The sequence below is a fragment of the Lathamus discolor genome, chromosome 1 (genome assembly GCF_037157495.1).
Source record: "Lathamus discolor isolate bLatDis1 chromosome 1, bLatDis1.hap1, whole genome shotgun sequence".
Classification (NCBI taxonomy): Eukaryota; Metazoa; Chordata; class Aves; order Psittaciformes; family Psittacidae; genus Lathamus; species Lathamus discolor.
Genome location: NC_088884.1, coordinates 140380231 through 140402289, shown reverse-complemented (window position 1 = coordinate 140402289; position 22059 = coordinate 140380231). Strand labels below are relative to the sequence as shown.

Here is a 22059-nt window from a genome sequence, read left to right as displayed (position 1 = left end):
GGGAGACGGTGTTTGGCATTTGAAGGACAACTAGGAAACACAAACGAAGCCCCGGACCAGGAAAGGCAGGGGGGATGGACATGGACTTCAGGTTACACGCAACCTATGAAGTAAATTCAGATAACAATAGCATCTAATAAACAGAAATGTCCCACGCAGCCTTCTGTATTTAACATACTGTTATGTACGCAGTAAAGACCCTGCCAAAGCCTTTTCAGCAAGCAGAGAAAAATCAAAATTCTGCTGATGCTTTTTGAATCCCCCTCCTGGTAAGATCTGAGAGACCAAATAGCAAGCTGCACCCAGAGCCTGGGAAACTGCACAGCCAGGATCAGTCCAGGAACTACAGAGCACTTCCTCCCTTTCCCAGGCAGAGTAAGCCAGTCCAGTCATCCTCAGAGCCAGTTCCAAAGACAACTAGCAAAGTCTTCTTTCGATTTGCTTTTCCAGAGCTATGAGCACAAAGAGGAGTACTGTATGACTTCAGAGAGAAAAAGCATGATAAAAAAAAAAAAAAATGGAAAACTGCGGTGGAACTGGAAAGGAAACTGGGAAAGACCAAAGAAAATGAGAGCCAAGAAATCCCAGAAACCCAAAAATCTCCCCATGAAATGCCGAGTACTACTTGGGGCAAAGCCAATGCACACGTCCAGAATGAGGAGCCTTATACTGAGTTGGGCTTAAAATTATCATTCTCATTATCAAAAAGACTCATTTCTTCCTAGGCAAGACTTCTACAGTGTACTGTATCATGGCTGGATACATCTAGAGGTCTACAATATCTCATTTAATACCATCAAGATTAACACATCTTTTGCACATTCCTAATACTTCTGGTTGCCAAAGTTTTTGTGGCAATAGCCAAAAAATAGCCACTAGTCTTCCTCGGCCTACAGGGCTCCTTTGCTCTTCTATTATTTCCCCTTTAGCCACACCATTAAGTGCTTTGTAACTCTAATGACCCACTCCCCTAGTTTAGCATTTCCCACTTCATGCCATAAGAAATGTTTTATTAAAGACCAGATAAAGTCAATATATTTATCCTAACTCATATTTTAAGGTGAGAGTGGGGAAGAAAAAAAAAAAAAAATCAACAAACCAAACCAAACGGTAAAATGACCATTTACTCTGGCACAGCCTGCCTAGGGATATATTTATGCTGCACTTTGTCCCATCATCCATTCATAGTTTTAATTACTCTTTGCTTTAGTAAGTTTTAAAACTTTACATACCAAAAGACTGTTCCTTCTGTAAACACACAATACTGCTTCAAACACACCAGGCCTGTTGCCATTCAGGAAAATAAATGGCTTATGCACATGTTCATATTCTATTAGAACCAAAATTAAGAAATATGCAAAGAATGAAAATACAATACTTCACTGCCCAGGGCAGAAGTTTAAAATCTGTTCAAAAAGAACCTCAAAAAACCCCAAACCAAAAAAACCACACAAAACCACCCAAACCCCCATGAAGTTCTTTCATTACAAACAGGGATGATGTTTAAATTGAGAATATGCAATATATTTAATCACCCAAGAAAATAAAAGCTTTTCCTACAGCTTCTGGTTCACTTACTCCAAGAAGTAGCAGTCTGCTGAGAAACAGAAATTCAAAGTTTGTGCTTTCCCTCCCAACAGGAAAGAAACCCAAGAAAATCCATATTTTCCTTAACAAAATATACCTCTTAATTTCACTTCTTTACACAATACCTAATCCAGAGCAATGGCATTTCTATCTCCAACACCCACCAATACTGGGAATTAGCCAAGCGACTAATTGCAGGGAAGCGGGACTGTGCCACAAGCCTTGGGAGGAAATGTTAAGCCATTCCCTGTCAGGGAAGGGACATGTGAGACCTCCCAGCTCAGCAGGCATCACGCAGTGCTCTTCCTCAGCAACCCCACACAGCTGTCCCCAGCTACACAAGTGTATGTTTGTACAAAGGGTCACTGACATGAAATTCAGCCACTAAATTTAAGCAGTTCTGGTCTCTGAGCATGAGAGCATGAGAATGAATTCAGTGGAGTAAAGCTCTACTGGTTATATATTCCAGCTTAGTGCTCTATATGCTGAAGGCTTCCACATGCATGCCAGTCTTAAGAGCAGTTGGTCAGAAATGCACATAAAAAAATCTCAAGTATTATTCTCACTACACATGCTGGGATGCCCAGGCAATGTGTAAAACCCCTCTCATACCACTCAGAAGCATAGCATATATGTAATTAAACACCAATAGAATTTCTTTATGATAATTCCACAATCCCAAATCTGGTGGCTGGCCACAGCGTACAGAAACAGAAGAGCAATTAGTGATACACACAAAACAAGGATGCTGACTAAAGGATTTGTTTCCTCTGAAGAAAAAGACAGAGGGGCCTAAATGATAATGATTACCAGTGGATATTCAGACGGGAAGATCCCTTCTGATAAAAGCAACTTACCATCACTTCTAGCTCCTGTAAAAAAACCAATTACTAGTGGCTTTCATACCACCAAACGGCCCTACTCAGAAAATTAAAATGGTAATCCTTCCTTATTAAAAAATCTCTTATTTTCAGGGGGGAGGCAGAGAATCAACAACTGGAAACACTCTGGTTTGCACCTTTCCTTTTAAGGCACTTTGGGACACTAATCCCTTTGATTCAGAAGGGGCACCAGAGGCCCATGGAAGCAAACAAGGTGCATACTCCCAAACCCCAAAGGCCTGGCATCCCAGCTGAAACATGCCTAGCACAGGTTTCACCAGGACACCTTTTACTGCCCTTGTGGCATAGGGCAGCAGTCAATCATCATCTCAGAGGAGTAAAATCTAAAATGTGCCACGTGCCTTAAGAGCGGCAACAAGAGGCTTCCTCCAGCAGCATGACCATTACTAACATGCAACCTGCATTCAAAGTTTTCAGTGCAAAAATTAATACAGCTAAAGAAATTCACATCTCACAATTAGTATTTTAGGGGACTGTCACATTGCCTGTCCTTTGTGCCTCTTGTGCTAGGTTCCTCAGATGTAAAGCCAGCCTTGGTCTCACCTGATGGAGGACAACTCAACACCAGAGGACAGCAGGACTTCATCTGCAAAGCTGAGGAGCAGGTGTGACATCACACACCAGCCACCTCATGATAGCATGAAGCACCATAACAGACATGACTGAGAGCATCAGGGCAGCACAGACCTAGGCTGGCCACTCTTAAGCCCATTTCTGCACCACTTCTGCAAGTTCCTTGGTCCCCATAAGACTTTATTATTATTATAGGTCACACCTCTGAGCAACCTAACTGTGATTGTTACAATACACTGAGGAACTGAGGAACCTCTCTTCACAGACAGCTTGCACACAGTGGCGGAACACAGCATCTACCCACACAACTTCATTTAGGATGGATGAAAAAGAAGTTAAGACAGGATTTACTGTTCTCCCTTTTCTCCTTCTATAGTGGCCTGTGATTCACTTCTGAAGACACAACTTCTTGTTTCTAATACACATTAAATGTTTATGCTTGCCTGACATCTCATCAGCATGCCATTTCTTAACTTTCTATTTAAGACATCTAACAAAAAAAAAAAAAAAACCTAAGATTATAAATAGTTTGCGCTTTACCTTTGGTTTTAAGAAGAAAGCTTGTTTTAAACAGATTTGTTATACCATAAAATAGCAATAAGCATGTAAAAGTCTCCTAAAACTTCTCCTGTTCAGAAGCAAGAAAGCAAGTTTCCTGATCTTGGGTCTTAAAATGAGCAACCTTTCTACAATAACAGTTCAATTTCTGAAGCCCTCTCTGGTGCCTCTTAACATAAGAGTGCTACTGTTAGACTTACCAACTGAGTTGCCTTTTTTCCTTTCTTTAAATACATGCTCCTATTAATTTTCTTCAAATAATAACCCACACTGTTATTTCACTGTGTCAATCTTCAGTAGCCAAAAATTTGCTTCAGCTGCATTATTCTCACCTTGCAGAACTGAGAGGTTCTCAGCAACTGAAGGTCCTTTAGAGGAACAGTTTCACTTTAAGCATTTATTGAGCTCTTGCTAGTAATGCTTTCTAGTTACGGCTAATAACTATGAAAACATCCATTTCAAGAGCACTAATAATTTTACTACCATTTTCCTTATGGTGTGCAGATACCTTCTACCTCTGATTGCATTAGCCTCCAGTAGAGCAAAGCATTCATGTGTGCACTGCTCTGCTTGGAAGAAAAGGTTCTTTCACCCACAGTTTTGAGAGGAAGAAACCCAGCAGACTTATGAGCCCAACACCACTCTGGAAAACACTAGCTTTTAATCATCCATTTTTACCAACCAGCTGTGGCCATTTGACAAGCTTAGCACAAGGGTGTCTCGAGACCTTTTAAACCTTCCTGTTGCACTGTGAAAGCATTTGAGTTAGCTTATGCTTTTGAATTAGAAATAATAAGGGTTACACACACTACTATATTAGGAATAGCCAAGAAAATGAAAAAGAACATAGCTTGTGTGTGAAACTTCTAGACCCAAACATCAGCTTCTGCGAAACAAAAATGTTTATTTCCAAATTAGGTACTTTTAAAGTATTTCAAGACAAACCCAGGTCTGTCCTTAAAACAGACACGGGGAGAAAAGAAAGAAGCCTAAAAAACCTTAAGTGGGTTTACGATGTACTTAGTACAGAGCATGCCCCCCCCCTCTGCTCCATGGAGTTTTATTTCAAGGTAAGTGCCTAATCCCATGCCAGTGCTTTAGGCTTATTTTACTACTGCGTTTTGCAGCCCATTTCATCATCTAACTCCTCTGAGTAATTAAAATTCTGCTTCATCTATTTATGTGCTAGCTCCTGCCTCCACCTGAACCCCTTAGCAAGTGCCTTTCCTGAGCCAGCCTTTAGGAGCATCAGCATCTTCATTCTGGAATCACACGGTACGTGCGTCACTCTTCAGAGCATCTCCTCTGTTAGTTTTTAAAAATCTACACAAATACAGCTTAATCTTCTACCATGATTGATCTAGAATTTCAGCACCTCCTTTCAAGCTCACCTTCTGCAAGGAGGCTTCACATCATGCCACAGCGGCACGTTGCATATACCCATGCCAAAAATATTTGTTTGCATTTTCAGTTCAAAGAGCAACCCCAAAATGGGGAAGAAAGCCCAGTTCACTGCTTGAATGCTGGCTGAAGCTGAAGCTGCTGAAGAAGCTCTCAAGCATTCACAGTAAGCAGCAGGAAAAGCAAAGACATCCTACAAGAGCCCAATGCTGCTCTGCAACCAGTATCCACCCCATTTAGTTCGCAAGAACTAACGATACTAGTGCAAACATCAGCATCTTGTGAATCTTCCATCCCTGTACAGCAGCAAAAGCAATACAGGCAGCAGGAGTTAAAGCTCAACACTAGTAAGTTATGAAGTTGGATCAGTCACTCGGCATCTCCTGTATCAGCTCCACACTGTCCACTCCTGGTTTTATTCCCGGCATGTTGTGTGGCTTAGCAGTCTTATTTTAAACCCTGGCACACATGTTACTTAAATAATCCACAGATTTAAAACATCCTCAAGACTTACAGAGATGAACCTTACCAGCTTTCTGGGACTAATAGGATTTATCAGGCCAAAAATTAAGGGGTTACAAACTCAGAATTTCTGACTTACAGCAGAAGTTCTTCATTTCTTAATTTAAGTCCTAGTGCAAACTGGAATACCGTCAGTCAGATCGAGTGCTATTTTTTCCAGCTCTATATTTACACTTGAGGGATTATGCAGAAGCACAGAGCAGAAGCAGAGAAGCCAGCCAAATGCCTTGACATGAACCTTTTGGGAGGGTTCAGAGAAGTTTGGGTTATCAGCCTTCAAACAGGTTTTCAAAGTGGTACAGATCTAGACATCCATGAGAACTCAACGAAATTTAGGAGGATAGGTTTTACCTTGCACAAAAACTTGTGCAAGCACTGTGGGAAGGCAGGTTTCTCTTCTGTTGTGGAAGGAGATGCAGTAGAAGAATTTCAGCCTCGCCCATGTAAAATTAGCTATTTATTTTGGCTAAATCCCACAACATGCTTTCCGCCCAGCTAGCACTCCTACCTGCTGCGTTCCCAGCAGTTGACCAAAGCACTATGCTGCAGAATGGCAAGCGGCCGGCTGCCAGCTCCTGTGCCTCTTCCTCTGCCGCATCTCCTGGTCTCACCAGAGCCACTGCTACCCAAAGAACACTTCTATACAATTCTTACCATCAAGGTTTGTTGCAAATTTAGGACATCACAATAACAACATGCTGTGAGACTGCACAGACACATTTCCCAGGGACCACGTATGCAGCTTCCCCAACAAAAGCACCATCTTCCTCTCATTAGGACACATCTATATTGGTTTTCAAGAAAGACTTACTTGGTCCCTAAATGCTCATATGCCTCTACCTGTCAGCTTCCTGTATTTTGGCATATACAGGACCAGTATGTTTAGCCAAGTTTAAATTTATACTTGTATCAAAGCGAAACATACAGGATATTTTACTGAAAAGGTTTAGTCATGGCAAGAATTGGCAAAAAAATGCAGTTAGCTGAATGCTGATGTAACAGCATGCAAAGATTATAAAAATAAGGTTAAAACACATTTAGACAGTCAAGTACGGCTTGCTAGCAGGTCTTGCATGTGCTTAAGTAACAGCACATTTAAAGCCAACGCTGCTTTGTCACCAAGTTATTTCAATATCCTTGGATAGTCATCTTCCCAGCCTACAAATTCATCTAGCAGTAAGTCCAACCTCAACCATTCCTGAGAAGCAAACATTAAACAACTAAAAACATACTTTTTTTTTTTTTACTTCTTCTCTACTCAAATACACAGGTGTTGTCAAACGCTTTCCTTATATTTGGTAACCTTAAGCTAACAAACCTCAAACTCCTCAAAAAAAAAACAACCCAAACAACCCCATCTTATTTGCCTGAATAGATGCAGCTTTTCATATACAGATGTGTTCGGTTAAACCACTCCCTTTACTGACAATTTTCACCTTGTTTTACTGTTTCCCTGAAGTGTGGTGGGAAAAAACAGGGCAGGGGGGAGGAAGGCAAACAGAAGCCTATAGGACTCTAAAAAACAGTTATTTCCCAAGCAGGTAATTCCCCCTTTCAGATTCAAGTAAAATTACCTTCATAAGCTCTCCCTTAACCTATCCAAATAAGTATACACCAGTAAACACCAGCATATGCAGGTCTCTTCAGTATGGCAGAGCAGATGGCAGAGCTGCAGAAAGAAGACAAAAGAGATGAAGTTGGGACGAAGGCTAGTGCTATGGTATAGTCCCTCTACAAGCACTAGATTTCCGAGCCACGCCAGCTCCACATTAACCCTCTTCCTCCCCAGAAATCAGGCACCCACTCCCTCACTGCAGCGCTGGACTCATCTGTTGTAGCTGAAGGGCTTCTCCCCAGACCCTTCAAGATATTAAAACAGACCTCTAACGTTGCTGGCATGGCAACACAGACTTTACCTGTTGTCTGTTCCTGCATTTTCTTGTGTCAGAGGAAAACAGCTCTATACACCCAGGAAAAATAGCCATTTAAGCTTTCAAAAGGGAAGAAAAACAGCAAGAAACTTTTGCATGAATTGCTTTCATTCCTTTGGAATACTTTACATCATTCCATTAAAGGGAGTTACCAAAATGTAACTCTGTCCTAATACCCTTGTGGCTCTTTCTGCTGAGCAGCTTCTCTACAGAGATACAGAGAGAATACATCCAGCACCAGCCATTTCACAGGCAACAGAAGCGTCCTGTGACAGAACTGCTGGCACACCCCTGCCATGCTGCTCCACTGGAGTGCCTGGCCAAGACACACCACATGCTCCCCAAACAGCATCCTTCACACCCAGGTGGGTGTCAGGGAAACAATCACCTGCCTCTCCTGCTCACATTCAAGGCATACAGGATTCCAATGAGACAAAGTCATCCCACAATGCTGGGGGTTTCTTTGATATCATGTGCATCACAAACACCTGGGTTCCCTACTGTACTTGCTACCAAATGAACCTTTCTGTAAGTTCATAGATTGTGCCCTATATGCATGTATCTTCAACACATTTAAACTACCTAGTTAAACTATCTTTCCATTATGCTGCACTTAAATCCCAATTTAAACCAGCAAGCACCAAGTTCTCCATGTGAGAGGAACCCTCCTTATTTCTCTTCCTTGCAATTACCTTTCATCTTTCATGCTAATTCTCTGCTCGCCTTCCTCTATAGCTGTACAATTCAAAACCTTGCTACGAAACATTCCCTCCTAACAATAATCCTCTTTGCAAGCAGAATCAACAACGCAACAAAAGCAATGAATTCGTTGTCATATTTACCCAAACATCTGCTTGCAGTTCCTTATACTGAAATTACATATTAAATACATAGGATGGCTTACTGTCAAACTCTTCATTTGCTGAATCAGGCAGGTAGCCAGTGAACAGCCTGCAGCATCTCCCTCCAGCCTGAGAAATTATACTTGTGAAGTTTCCGATAAAGGCTTAACTAATTTGTACCAATATTATTGACACCAAATTATTGTCATTAATAACTGTTTCGAGGGCTTTCTACCCCAAGAACACTGCAAAGGAATGACATGTTTCTACAACAGCAATAAAATATGTAAACTTTATGGTTGTTTCTTGTGTTCAAAGAAGTTAATTCATAAAGGTAGGGAACATTTAGTGCCTGCCAGCTTCCTTCCCTCTGGAATCTGTCTTTTATAAACAATAATTATACCAGGAAACCTGCCTCCATAACCAGCTAACAAACATTGGAAAGAATCAGTTCTGATTAAGCATTCTACACATTTTAGCACCAATATCAAACCCAAGGGGTATTTTTAAGCATATATTCTACACTTGAAATCTGCAGTAGTGGCTTAGAAATGTTCCTTTTGGTGCCTTTGAAAATAAAACTGCACTTGCATTTAAAAAAAAAACAACAAACAAAAAAAAAACAAACCCAAAACACACCAACCCAGGACTTCAACAAAAGATTTAAACACGCTGTAAAACTGCTTAAAAGCCTATCACAGCAAAGCATATCTAGTGCTTCCAGGAGGGTTTTCCCAAGGGCAGGCACAGCTGATGGGACATATTACCTGGGGTGCAAGATAATCCAGCAAGAAGCACAAAGGAGAGACAGAAAGATTTCTGTTAGATTTCTACAGAAAAGAAGGACAGCCAAACAGTGAGAACCAACCACCAAATCAGCGGGTATGACTATTTTGGTATAGCTGCAGGAGGACACCACCGAGAGTTCAGCAGTGGTTTTTAAATTGTGAAGTCAAAAAGATTAAACTGTCAAATATGTCTGCCAGGAGTTTGCTTAAAGTACTTTCCAGCAGCAGCACCATTCGTAAGTTAAAACAAATGAGGATTACAGACACTGGCTATCTACTATTGAGATCAGAAGCAAAAAATTACATATTTTATTTTGTAGCAAGCCTTCCTGTCACATATTATTTTTCTTAATGTACTATTACTCAAGTTAGTTTACATTCTGAATATCCTAGAGTAAACCGCATCTGACTTCATGCATCCCACTTCATTCATCAGATCAGTGTTCAGTACCAAATGCAGTGCACACTACTGACAAAGGCAGAAATCTGCATCTAGTTAATCATCCTAATTGTTATGCAGACCATTTTAAAAAGGCACTAATCAGTGTTATACACAGATGCAAAGTTTGTTCAGCAGTAAAAATCACCATCTAAACGCTTACCCAAACACATAGCACATTCTCAGGGGAGACGGAAGCTCAGCACATTTTAGTTAAAAAAAGAAAATGGATTTGATGGTAGGAGACATAACTTAGAGGTTCACCTCAGATCTTAAGCTAAATCAAGTCTGATCTTCTTAAAGCATAAAACCCCCACCACACAAGGTCTGCTCATCATCCTGCAGGTGAACGAGGCCAATTACCCCCCTGTCTTTGTCAGGGCAGACCCCTACATTCATTTCCAGTCACCTCACTGGGGGAGCTGCCATTAAACCCTTGGCCATCAGCTTACACAATCACAACCAAGACCTCTCAGATGAGGCAGAGGTAAACCAGCATCCATTAGCAATCCCAGGGCACTTTCTGCAAGGCTTCAGTCAAATTCTTCTGCCAGAGCTCTGCATCCACCTACTTGAAACATCCTTTGCAGAAGGTGAATAGCAAATGGCTGCTGGAGAAGAGTCAGCACAGTCTGTACAGACAGAAACCCCCTCCAAGTTCTTCAAAGGTGCCAAACACGGACAAGGTACACCCATTCATTCCGACATATCTTTCAAACAGATTTCAACCAAGTTCCTTAAGAAAAACTACAGGCTTCTTAAGGAAACTAAGCAGAGAGAGGTAAAAGGAAAGGTCCTATGTGGAAAGAGAGACTGTTGAAAAACAGAAACTGGGTAAGCATAAGAGTAAACAGGCTCTTCTTGGGGTGAACATAAGTGATCAATGAAGTTCGGCAGAGCCCCATGCTCAGACTTTGGCCATCTGACACATGCATGTGAGACCACAAAATGGGAATAAGCAGCGAGTGAAGGAAGTCTGCTGATGATAAAAAAGATGCATTGTGGTAGCAAGGCCAAGATGCGAGGAATTCCAGACAATCACGGGAGTCTGAGTTAACTACACTGCAGAGGAAAGCTAATGCAAATAAACACAAGAAATGTAAGAGGATGTGCATGGGAAAGACAGGACCACGGTTACATGTAACTAAGGGATTCCAAACTGACCATACTCCTAAGCAACATCTTGACATTAAAATTTCACAGATTCATGAAATTAACTCACTGGCAGTCAAAAAGCAAATCAAACATTACAAAACCTTAAGAAAGAAAACAAAACATGGTTATGCCATTGTATAGGCCCAAAGTTCACCTACATATTGAAAACTGTATACAGCCCTGATCTTCCTGTCCTAAGAGGACACACAGAACCAAGACAGGCTCCTGGAAAGGGATGCTCATGGTCAGGAATGCCTTCCACACAAAGAATACGTAAGCAGGCAACTCTTCAGGCAGGTCAAAAGCCAACTTGCTGAGGAAGACAGAGGCCCACAAAATCATGAGTGGCATAACATTGAATCATTAACCATCTCTACCACAGAAGAGCTAAGAGCCACCAAATGAAGGAAGCCAGCAGAGAACAAGCAGAAGGAAGGAATTCTTCACACAGCCAGAAGCAGACTCACAGACAAGCAACATTCCTGGCCAAAGGCTGTAGAGGCTGCAATGACATCCCAGAGGGCTGTAGGCAAGTCTAGACAAGCATTTGGAACAGAAAGCCACCAAATGTTTTGAAATACAGAAAGGCTGCACCCAACTCTGGCAACCCCAAGCTGAGAACAGCCAAAGGCTCGGAGAGGTTTTGTATAAGATCACCCTGTTCTTATTTTTTCCTGGGCATCTGCTTACAAATAGAGGAAAATAAAATAAACACAAAAACATTTGCAGAGAACAACAGATCAAAAAGGGAGTAGGCTGAAGGGGAAGGGTTAAAAAAATAGGAAACTAAAGCAGGACACCACACAGAGCATCCCAACAGCACCCTCTGCTCCTTAAAGCTCTGGGGACTGCAGTGATAAATCTTCTGCCCAGATCCATAACGAGGCAAGGAAAGAGAAATAGGCATAGAGGTTCTGGGACCTTGCTCATCAAGTCTGAAGCTCATCAGCCCATGGAGCTGCCACCAGCTCAGAGAGGCAGGAAGAAACTGGCAAGAAGATCCCATTTCTTTCTTAAGGTGGCAGACAGGAAAGCTGTAAATTAAGAAAACATCCATAAGCTCACAAAGAGGCTTTGAAGGAGCCAGAAAAGGAACTGCAGCCTCATGCATAAGATGTACATGGCCCAAGGTCTCCTTTTAACTGCAGAAGGGATGTTAGTCACAGAGTCAATGAAGCACATCATAACTGCACCCATTTTCACCTCTCCTCAATTAATTTTCTTCCATTTGATTTCAGCTGGCAATAAACCTAAAGTATATGTCACCCTGCAAGAGCTCCTCATGCCTCCTGATAGCACAGGGCACCCACTTTCAGACACAGGGCAAGGAAACAATGCAGAAACACTCAGAGGCATCTTTGAGGTGCTCCTTGGAGGTAAAACTAACCACTACATGGCTTGCCCGAGTCCTGTGCAGTACACTCAGCTAGAGAGACTGGTTTGGTCCATCACAGCTCCTCTTTCGTTTCTATACTTATTACATCTCTCAGAAGTGGTCAGGTACCACTAACAGTCACAGGACCTATGATACAGCATCTGCAGCTGGTCATATTCCATATTGCACATGCAGTACTTTTAGAAACAACTACATGTTTCCATTTCAGTTCAACTACTCCAACCACCACACTAGGTAACTCACCTGTTCTGTGTAACAGCAAACGACATAAACTCCATGCACAACTAGCTCAGCTAGGCTTGTTTTCACATGTGCTTTAAACTTCATTTATTCCAGTCCTCCAGTCACAGCATAGCTTGGATCACTGATCTCAGTTCACACCATTTAGGTCTGCTGTACCCCAGAACCTCCTTTTTTTTGAGAGGATTTACGAATTACTTCAATGGCAGGAAAAAAGGTTTTCTGCAGTTCATTTCTTACGCTGAAGGATAATAAGCTCAAGCTGCTCACACACTTGAACATACAGTCTCCTTTTGCACACTTCTGACTTAAAGGAATTCCCACACCATTGGATGCCAGTGCAAGCTAACACTCTTATTTTGGAGGGACAGAGGGAGGATACGTCAACTAACTTGCAAAACATTTCAGAAAGTGGCCGCTAAGTACATCACAAACCTAAGTAGCAATGCAAATTGTAAAGCAAGCATTTTATTTTTCTGCAAGATTTCAAAAAACAAGAAACACTGGCACAGAAAATCTATTTTCAGTTAACTCGGGCATATAGAAAAGCTTTTCCTGTGTCACCAAGCCTCATCTCCTACTGCCACAGCCAGGCATATGAAACAAACTTCCTCAGTATATCCTCAAAAGACAGTTAGAGGGCTTGCTCCCACTTCTCCCATTTGAAGGCTGTTCTAGAATCGCACTCTGTAAGGAAGGAACTGTCTAAATTCCAGCTTAAGTTTATTCATGCCAGTTTATATCCATTTGTACTTTTGCCAACAGTGTTCTACCCTTTCTAGTGTTTAGATCCCTGCTGTATTTGCAGATTGCAATCATATTCCCTCTCAGGCCTCATTTGCTAGCCTAAACAAGCCACGCTTTCCTTGCCTCCTCTGGGAAACCTGGCATTTCTGCTCCCAGTCCCTCTTTGCACCTTGTCCCACCTGCAGCATGGGGGAGAGGACCTGTGCCTGGCAATCCCCAGGAGCTCACACCCACCCCCACCACCCCTCCTGCCACTGTCCTGGCCTAATACGCTCCACCATTGCCTTTACTTTCTCCACAGCAGCAGACAGCAGCAGCTTGGTTGGCCATGAGCTAATGTACCCAGCACATCTCTGCTGTTCCCAACAGCGGACTTCTTGCCCACAGCAGGGAATGAAGGCAAGACCTTGTCTTCTACTAGCAAGGGATGCACATATGGTATGGCTTGTTTTACAGCCCAAATTATTTGTTCAAGTATGACTGCACAACCTAAGTCAGAGCTTCCAAAAAGCGTGGATCTGCTATCCTACAGCAATGTAAGCAGTTGATTATTCACCATTTCCTACCAACCACCAGGATTCCTTTTAGTTTCTCACAGCCTCTGCTAAAGAAAAAAAATAATAAATCCCTACAGTAGGCAATCTCAAGCACTCAAATTCCTCCCTAACCAGCTCCTGAAGTCACCACTCTCTTCAGCTCAAACTCAGCAGCAGCCCTCTCTAGGCTCCTCAAGCATTTCCTATGGAAGCCACCATCCCTCCTGACCGAGGGCACAGCAGAGTCCACCCAGTGCTCCACCAAAAACCAGTTTTGTCGCTGGTTCCCAATATAGCTGCAGCACGGAAAACCAGAAACAGAACAAAAAAAATCATCCCAGTTTCCAAGTCATGCATCCCCTTGCCTGGAAAACAATTCCCTCACTGCTGTACTCAACTGCTTACATGCCTCTTTTCCCTGGGAATGCCACATTCACTCCTGCTACTTCAGAGCCAAGAACTTTCCTTCTCATTACAACCAAGTCATGTATCCTTCATAACACACGATAAAAGTATTCTTCCTCCTGCACAGTCCTCTTCAAACCTCAATTTTCCTTAAGTGGCCCAAAACCCCCAAAATACAAGCCAGAAAGTATTCCATCAAACACTCATCACTGTAAAGCAAGCACAAAATAACCCACACTCAGCATAGCTGTTCCAGACAAGGAAGTTAATCAGCCAAGATTTTGTCCCAAGGTCACAGTAAGAGGATGTCTCTCCCTTTAAGTGCTAGGACATCCGCACACTTATTTTAACCAAATGTAATCATGCAGGCAGAAAATAGTTTTAAACCTGAGACAGACAACTCGATCAGGCTTTCAGAAAGTACTAGATCATGAGATGGCAGGATGATGACACGCAAGATCTACAATGAATTGGAGGAGCACACTGACAAGACAGAGGACACAGCAAGACTGCAGCACCTCAGCAGCGACTGGTACACCTCAGCTTCTGGGGCAGTACAGCAGGCCTTTAGGGAAGCTTGCTGCTTCAGATACTGAAACCTGTTTCAGGCACTGTTATCCTGCACTGCTTACTGCAGATACTCTTATCCTGTATGACTACTAACAGCATCCACAGCACACAAAGCCTACCGCGCCAGCACCAGTGCAGGGTTGGATTTTTTAATCTTGATTTCAGCTATTTTATGTTTAAAGCACAAATCTGCATTTATCCTCCCTAGCAAGCAGGAACCCAGCCAAGAATTAAAAACCACCACGAACTAGCAGGCAAAGCAATGAAGGACAAACACAAACCATTACACTTCCCATTTTATTTTCTCAGCCTGAATTCATTCTCTCTCTAGCCTCGACAGCTTTATTGCTGTCACGGGAAACAAGCGAATTCCTGGGAACTTCAAGTGGGATTAAATGGGGTCCATGCTTTGTTCAGAATACTGTATTTTTGCACACTCGCATTTGCAACCCTGCCTGCAATCCTCAAGTACGGCTGAATCACAGAGCTCAGCTCTAACAGAATCACAGGGAAAAGGAAAAAAGGAATAAAGCTATGTCTACCGGCGCTTTCGACACTTCAGATGCTTTTTTACCAAACAACCCCCTCGCCCTGCAGCAGAACAATACCCGCCGCCGTCCCTACGCGTCAGGAAGCAACCACTCTCACCGGGGCTGCGGCCAGCTCTCTGCAGCAGCGGCCCCAGCACCGCAACACAGAGAGGGAAAGCAGGCAGCGCGAGCGGGGCGGCGATGACACCCGGCAGCCGGGGCCGGGATGCGCCGCAGCCGCGCCGGGCCTGGGCGGCTGGACCCTCCCCGGCCTGCTCGCAGCGGTGAAGGGCCGGCCGGAGCGGCGGCACCGCGGGGGACCGCGCACCGGGGCCGCGACGCGCTGCGCTGCGCTGCCCTTCTCTTTCCTCCCTCCAGGCCGGCCGGCCCGCCGCGGTACGTACCTGCCCGCTGCGCCGCTAACCCCGGAGGCGCCCGCAGCCCGCTGCGGGATGCGGCCAGCCTTCCGGAAACGCTTCCCAGCCCGCTGCGCTTACCCAGGAAACGATTCCGGCCGCCACCGCCCCTCCTCTCCCTCCGCCTGGCCCCCGCCCAGAGCCGCGTCCCGCGGGGGGGCTGTGCGCCGCGCCGCCATGTTACGTGCCCGCCACCGGGCAGGGGGCGGCTGCGGCCTGCGCGCCCCCCGGGCCAACCCGCAGGCCGTCCCCCCTCAGCCGATCGGCGCTGCGGGCACAGCGGCAACCCCCAGAGCAGAGCTTCGCGAAGGGGTAGGGTGTGTGAGTGGGGCAGGTGTATCCCTGAAAGCAAGGAAATACCATTGTCAGTGGCAAAAAAGCGGCAGGCTTGTGCTTGGCAAATACAATGATAGCCGGACAGAGGTGAGCCAGCTGCATTCACACTCCCCAGCTGCCACCTGCTGTATCCCAGCGCTCCCCAGGCCGTAACACTGAGAGTGGTAAATAGCCAAGCAGGGTTGGGCCCACCTGAAGAGTGGGTCGTTTTTCACACTGGACATAGACTCATCACAACATGTGGTGGGGGTGGGTCGAACACCTGCGGAATGGTCTGGGTTGGAAGGGACCTTAAAGATCATCTAGTTCCATGGGCACGGACACCTTCCACTAGACCAGGCTGCTCAAAGCCCATTCAACGTGGCATGCTGCATGGCTGACAAACGTCAGCGAATCCCACTAGTCATGGGCTAACGGGATACTTGACACCAGCACAGTGTTTCAGGCAGCAGTGTTCTGATGGGTCTCAAGAGTTCGGTAGCCAGCATGGACAGAAGGAAATGGGATAACAAATGAGTAAAAGGCCCAGTCCTGGAAACTTCCCTACTCTTACCTGCTTTCAGCACTATAGGGTAAGGTTGAAAGTAAATCCCTAGGCAAATCTTGAGATGCACAAGTAGGGAATCACAGCAACACCCCGAACAGTTAAGCTTGCAAGTACACACCCATGGGAAGATCCTTCTGTTTAAAGTCTTACCAAATACATAGATTTTGTCTGTTCTGTCAAGGTAGGCTTTTGAGATTACAGGGGAAGAAGCTGCTCATTGCTAAAGCAAAACATTTAACACTGATGGTAGCTCGGTGGAAAACTTGTAACTATTAACAACCCTTTTAGTCCTACACCTTCTAACAATGTTAGGAGTTCCCTGGAACAGCAGATGCAAAACAATCAGTAGTAACATACAGTGTTGTACTGGAGTGACCAGAGACATACATGGAGGTCAAAGAAGAACTATTACAATAATGAAACAGCCAGTCTCATTTTCCTGCAATGAAAACACATTTAGTAATCCTATTGAAGCGCCCAAGTCTACTTTAAAATTTACTGCACCATTTATAATGGCAAATCTATCGGAAAGAGATTTTTTTTTTTTCAATGTGTTCTAGAGCCTTCTTCAGTATTTTGTCCCCTGGCTTCACAGCTGTGCTCCTGGTAAAAGCAGAACATTCATGAATTGAGCAATAGAAGGGGTCAATATGATGAATAGGAACATAGCATCTAAAATTAGAAATGTTTATGGGTTGAGAGATTGACATCCACCAGCCTAAAGAACAGGAAAAAGAAAATGCAATTATGAGTACTACAGTGGTGCACAAGAAGAAGCAACAACTAGACAAAGATGTAGTAATTCAGAGCAAAGCAGCTGGAAATTATGCGTGAGTACTTAGTAACTCGAATGTACTGGTACTCACATTTTTCCACTTGTCTGAAAATTGGACATGATTTCTGTTAAAAAACCCAACATTTTTATAAGCTAAAACTTACAGTTTATATTTTTAGATCCAGAACTATGATAAAGTTCCAGAAAAGCCTCCAGATAGGTCTAATGACCTGTAATAGAAACGTAATCACAATCAGTTCCAGAAGGGCTGAAGACCTGAGACATCCAAATGTGATTCATCAAATTCCAGCATTTGCAGATCAGGGTGCTTCCCTCTTCAAGAAAGCACATCATCCAGCAGGAGGGAAAGCTTTTACACTTTGACAGCATACTGGAGCTGAACTCTCCCTGGAATTTGCACTTTATTTGCTGGATAGATGTGAGACAACTATCAGGTTACCCAAGTTCATTAGTGAATAGGCTATTAATATATTTCCCTGACAGGGCAGCATGATACTCATAAATTCATGTTCCTCTGATGAGAAGTGCAGAAGCAACTGCATTGTGGTTTTCGCTATGCAGTTGAAATTATGATTAACATTTAGTTACACAGTCTATATAATGAATTTGGATTGCAGTGTAGTAAGCAGAGTCATAAATATGAAGTGTTGGAGAAACTTAATAAGGAATTTCATATACATCCTAAATGGAGAGCCGCTCAATACACTCAAGACATCTCAGAAACATTTCCAAGTGGATGTGCTGCTTGCATAGGCTCAGCCAGTCTCATCAATACACAGATCTCTTGGTTTAGAGCAATCCATTGTGTTAACTTCCAAGTACAATGAAATAGTTCCTGCAGTCACGGCCTTCAGGAATAGATACAGAACACTTAACTGCCTCTGTACTTAAGATACAAACATCTCATGAAATAGAATTTATAACAGGGGAAAAAAATAGGCCTTTCTATATTATCAGCTTATACCAAAACCATTCCATCATCATCTTGCTGTTCCTATGTGTGAGCTATATCTGCATATTTATTTTGCTCACAGTCCATCTGACTTTGCAGCAATGGAGCAAGGAGGCTCCATTGGCAAGTAACCCCCTGCACCCGACCTTCCTCAGCACAGCACGGGTCTGCAGACCCTGCTTTGTGACTGACTGTGCTGATGAGAAGCTGATGGTTTCTTCCCCTGCTTTCTTCTATATTACAGCTTTTTACCTAAAGGTTAGTCCGTGCAGGGACATAGCTAAAGAGCGCAATGATCCCACCTCTTGTTTCTCATTGCAGAGGAAAGGGGGAAAGAGGTGAATATGAAATAAGCAAGGGTACCATCTAGTGGTGGAACTGTACCTTCGTATTTCCGAGGAACCTACACCATCAAATAACATTTTGCTGAATATATTGATCGTAAACCCAAGCTTAACATAGAAATTTAATTCGGAAAATTCAGTTATAGCAGAATGGTAGTCTTCTTTGGAACTGCTTCTCTAAGATTTTCACACAGCTCGCTGTGACATTAAGTCTCCATCTTAAAATACCAAAGCAAGTAACATTCCAGAACGGACAAAAAACACCACACGCATTGCACACATAGCTAGATCTAAGAACTAGACTTGTAGCACGTAATTTTCATTACAGGCTTGAACATGTTGAGAGCATTCAGTCCATCTGACACATTGCTTCTGAGGACCTGCATGAAAACATGTGCTGCTCCTATTATTTTGAGTTCCTGTCTCAGTGCTCCCTGGACAAGCATATCGTAAAAGACTAACTCTAACATGGAGGAACTTCCCTGTGTTATTTATGGAGAAGCAATGACCGTGAGACATTAGTCTCAGATAAGATTATGCCAGTAGTTTAATCAAGCCAGGAACTAAACCAAGGCCTCCTGTTATACTCATGGAGACATTTACTGTCCACTGCATTGTCTATCTCAGGCATGTTACCACCACATTAATGAAGGCCATGTGGGAACAAGTGCAATCTGGGGCAATTTGCAGGCCAACAGTTTGCTGATTTCTTGACATGCCAAGCAAGGTGGAGTGTGATTTGGAGAAAACTCCAGGAACAAACTTGCCAACAAAGTTTTCAAGCGGACAAGCAGGTGTTCCTTATTGCGGCGCCGGGAGACACGGGGGATAGCTCCTCCTAACGTGTGTCTCCCCAGTTGCCACACACGCTGTCTTTTTATAGTCACTGGGCATACATACATATTCATGAGGCTATGTATTGATTACATCATTTTCCAGAAAGCTCCCCGCAATGCGTACAGAATTGTGGTGGTGGTCTCTGAGGGTCGTTTACTTCTTCCAACAATCTTCATCACTTCTGGCAGCCTTTGAAGCATGCGCAGTAGATGTTTATACCAGTTTAATTGGTTCGTTAGCACCAGAGGCTCCTATCCTCCTACTTATCAGTTAGTTTAGCTGTAGCCCATCCTGGACACCTGCCGTTCCCAGATACTCCTTATCCCTATGTCCTGTTTTTCTAGACTGTTTTTCTTCAAACTATGTCAACTGTAACAATTTATCTCGTGTGAGAATTCTCAGTATGTTCTCTAGCTGTACTCTGTTTTTTTCTCTATGTATCCTGCACCTCAGTAATTTTCCACTGCTACTGTTACAAAGCCATCAAACTTAACATTACTCAAAACTAATTCTAAAGGTTTATATATTCCATTTTGTAATTTTGTGCCTCCCTTGTCTCAAACGATAATTTCAAGGTTTCTTTCTAGCTCTCCAGGAATGCAAAGTCTTGCATCCAGGAATGGTTGTAAAATAAGTTATAAATGAACTCTTAGCCTCTGAATAGATGTTATTCTCTGCTCTCTCCTTTCCTTGCTTGTTATACAGCAGTATATTGAGATTTCCTACAGGTGGGGTGAAGGAAAGGTGGCCTGGCCTGGCCCCAGGCATGGAAGGCTCTTGATTACATCATGTATATATATTATACAAACAGGGGCAGCTCCACTTATTTTTTCATCATTACAGGCAAGTTTAGGGGGAGGTGAGCAGGGTGAATGTGATAGCTTGCAAACAATCACAGTATTTGAGATAGGAGAACATACCAACTGACCACTGCACAAAAACAGTCCATTTTGGACTTCTTCTAGTTGGGGAGGCAGGGCAAGAGAAAGCTGCTGTTTGTAAGAAAAAGCTGCCCTTAATGCAGTTTCTGAATGCTACAGCAGCTGCTTAGGCACACTGCTACAAGGCAGTAGGTGCTTTCAGAGCCAACTTTTCAGCAAACTCTGTTTATTATTTAATGTGGACAGAAATGATCAAAAGTTGCCACAGAGCAAGGCCTGTAATTATAGGTAGTCAAATAAAGAGAATAGCTCACATTTGCACAGCTAACATAGCTATTCTTGCCTTTGCTGCTTAAAATGGGAAGTATAACCCTGTTTTCTGATGGGCACTGAAACGTATGATCACCAGTATTTTTCTACACCTGAGAATTAGGAACAGAACAGAGATTTTGCAATGCCTCCTGCCTTTGAGGCTACAAATATTTTGAGAAGGCAGTGTTCAAAAAGCACAAAATAAAGCACAGCTTAGAAGTTTTAGGCCAACACCTCTCCATTGCCAGCAGTTGCTGTGTTTCAGCCCTGGTGCTCTCAGACCTCGGAGCTTTTCCTGGAAGTGCTGCTTCCTGACAAGCGACTGAGGGTGGTGCAGCAGTACAGCTCCCTGTGAGGCAGTCAGGAAACCCACGTCTCAAGCCAGAATGGCTAACCTTCTCATATGCCATATATACCTATATATACACATTCATATGCACCAGTATGCATTAACTGAGAGGTGTAGAAAGCTAAGATAAAGTTAGAATCACTAGGTTTACTGGCAACATAAGGCCAGTGCTTTGTCTCTGAAACAAAAGTCTGGTGTCTAATGTTCTAAATACAGCTAGAAAAGCCCAGGCTGCAAATGCATTCAATGGGAATTTTGCCCTAGGTGTATAAACGTACATGGGAAAGAGCAGCATGTTTTGTATTTACATTTGTAGCAGCAGAATGTGATACGGTCCCATTGTTTTTCTGATCCATAGTGTAGTTCCTCTCACCATCTAAATATTTTTCTCTACTGAGACAGGGATTTGTATCAGTGTACTATCAGCTTTATATACGCTAAACACCTCCACTAAAACAAGGCTTAAGGGCCAAATGATGGTGTTCTTAACACCCACACTTCAAAACAGTGCCTGTTAAACTGATCATGAGAAAAAGTTTTTCCATCAGTGACAAACACTGCCTAAACATTCATCTTAAGTTGGGGGGTGGAAATACTCTCCTCGTGTAGCGTGGAAAAAATCCTGGAGCAGAGGGAGAAAAAGCCTCCCTTTCTCCCTGCTGCTGATGCTCTGAGACCAGCCTCTGCAGATTCACAGGAGGCACTATATAGTACTATCAGAGTGGCTTGGGTCAAAAGGCAAGCATGGAAGGGGTTATGTTTCCCAACTGGGCCTGTTTCGCTGTGTTTTTAATGTTAGTTGCTTGCAGTTGAGGCAAAACTAATAACCTTCCACCAGTGACATCCACAGCACAGTCAGAGCAGTTGGGCCTCTGCACTGCTCCATCCCCCAGCTGGTAAGAGCAGCATGTACACCACAACTGCTTTTCATTAGTGATACACATATGTAAAATACTTTGCTACAGAATTAAATTTAATCAAAGGGATACGTTCTGCCAGATGTACTTCTGGAAAGTGGTTACTAATGTGGGATTAAGTCTTTCATTCTTACACATTTTGAAATCAAAGCCTTGTAAATACAAGTGACCAGCTACTGTTAATTTGTAATTAACATAGGAACTGGTACAGGCAAGAGCTCAGTGGTTTAAAAAGCACATACTGAATTCC

The 22059-nt window shown here is 43.3% G+C and overlaps 1 protein-coding gene across 9 annotated transcripts in view; it reads right to left on the bottom strand.

Annotated features, from left to right (window-relative positions):
• The window catches only part of APBB2 (amyloid beta precursor protein binding family B member 2), a 196075-nt gene that overhangs the window by 167249 nt on the left and 6767 nt on the right, over nucleotides 1-22059 (bottom strand). For 5 of the 9 annotated variants that reach the window (XM_065698311.1, XM_065698376.1, XM_065698413.1 and 2 more), the window contains exon 1: nucleotides 15527-15615. The exons of 1 other annotated variant lie outside the window; for it this stretch is intronic. The gene's annotated coding sequence lies outside the window, so the exon portion shown is untranslated. 3 more of the 9 variants (XM_065698319.1, XM_065698349.1, XM_065698335.1) reach the window with 3 other exon arrangements.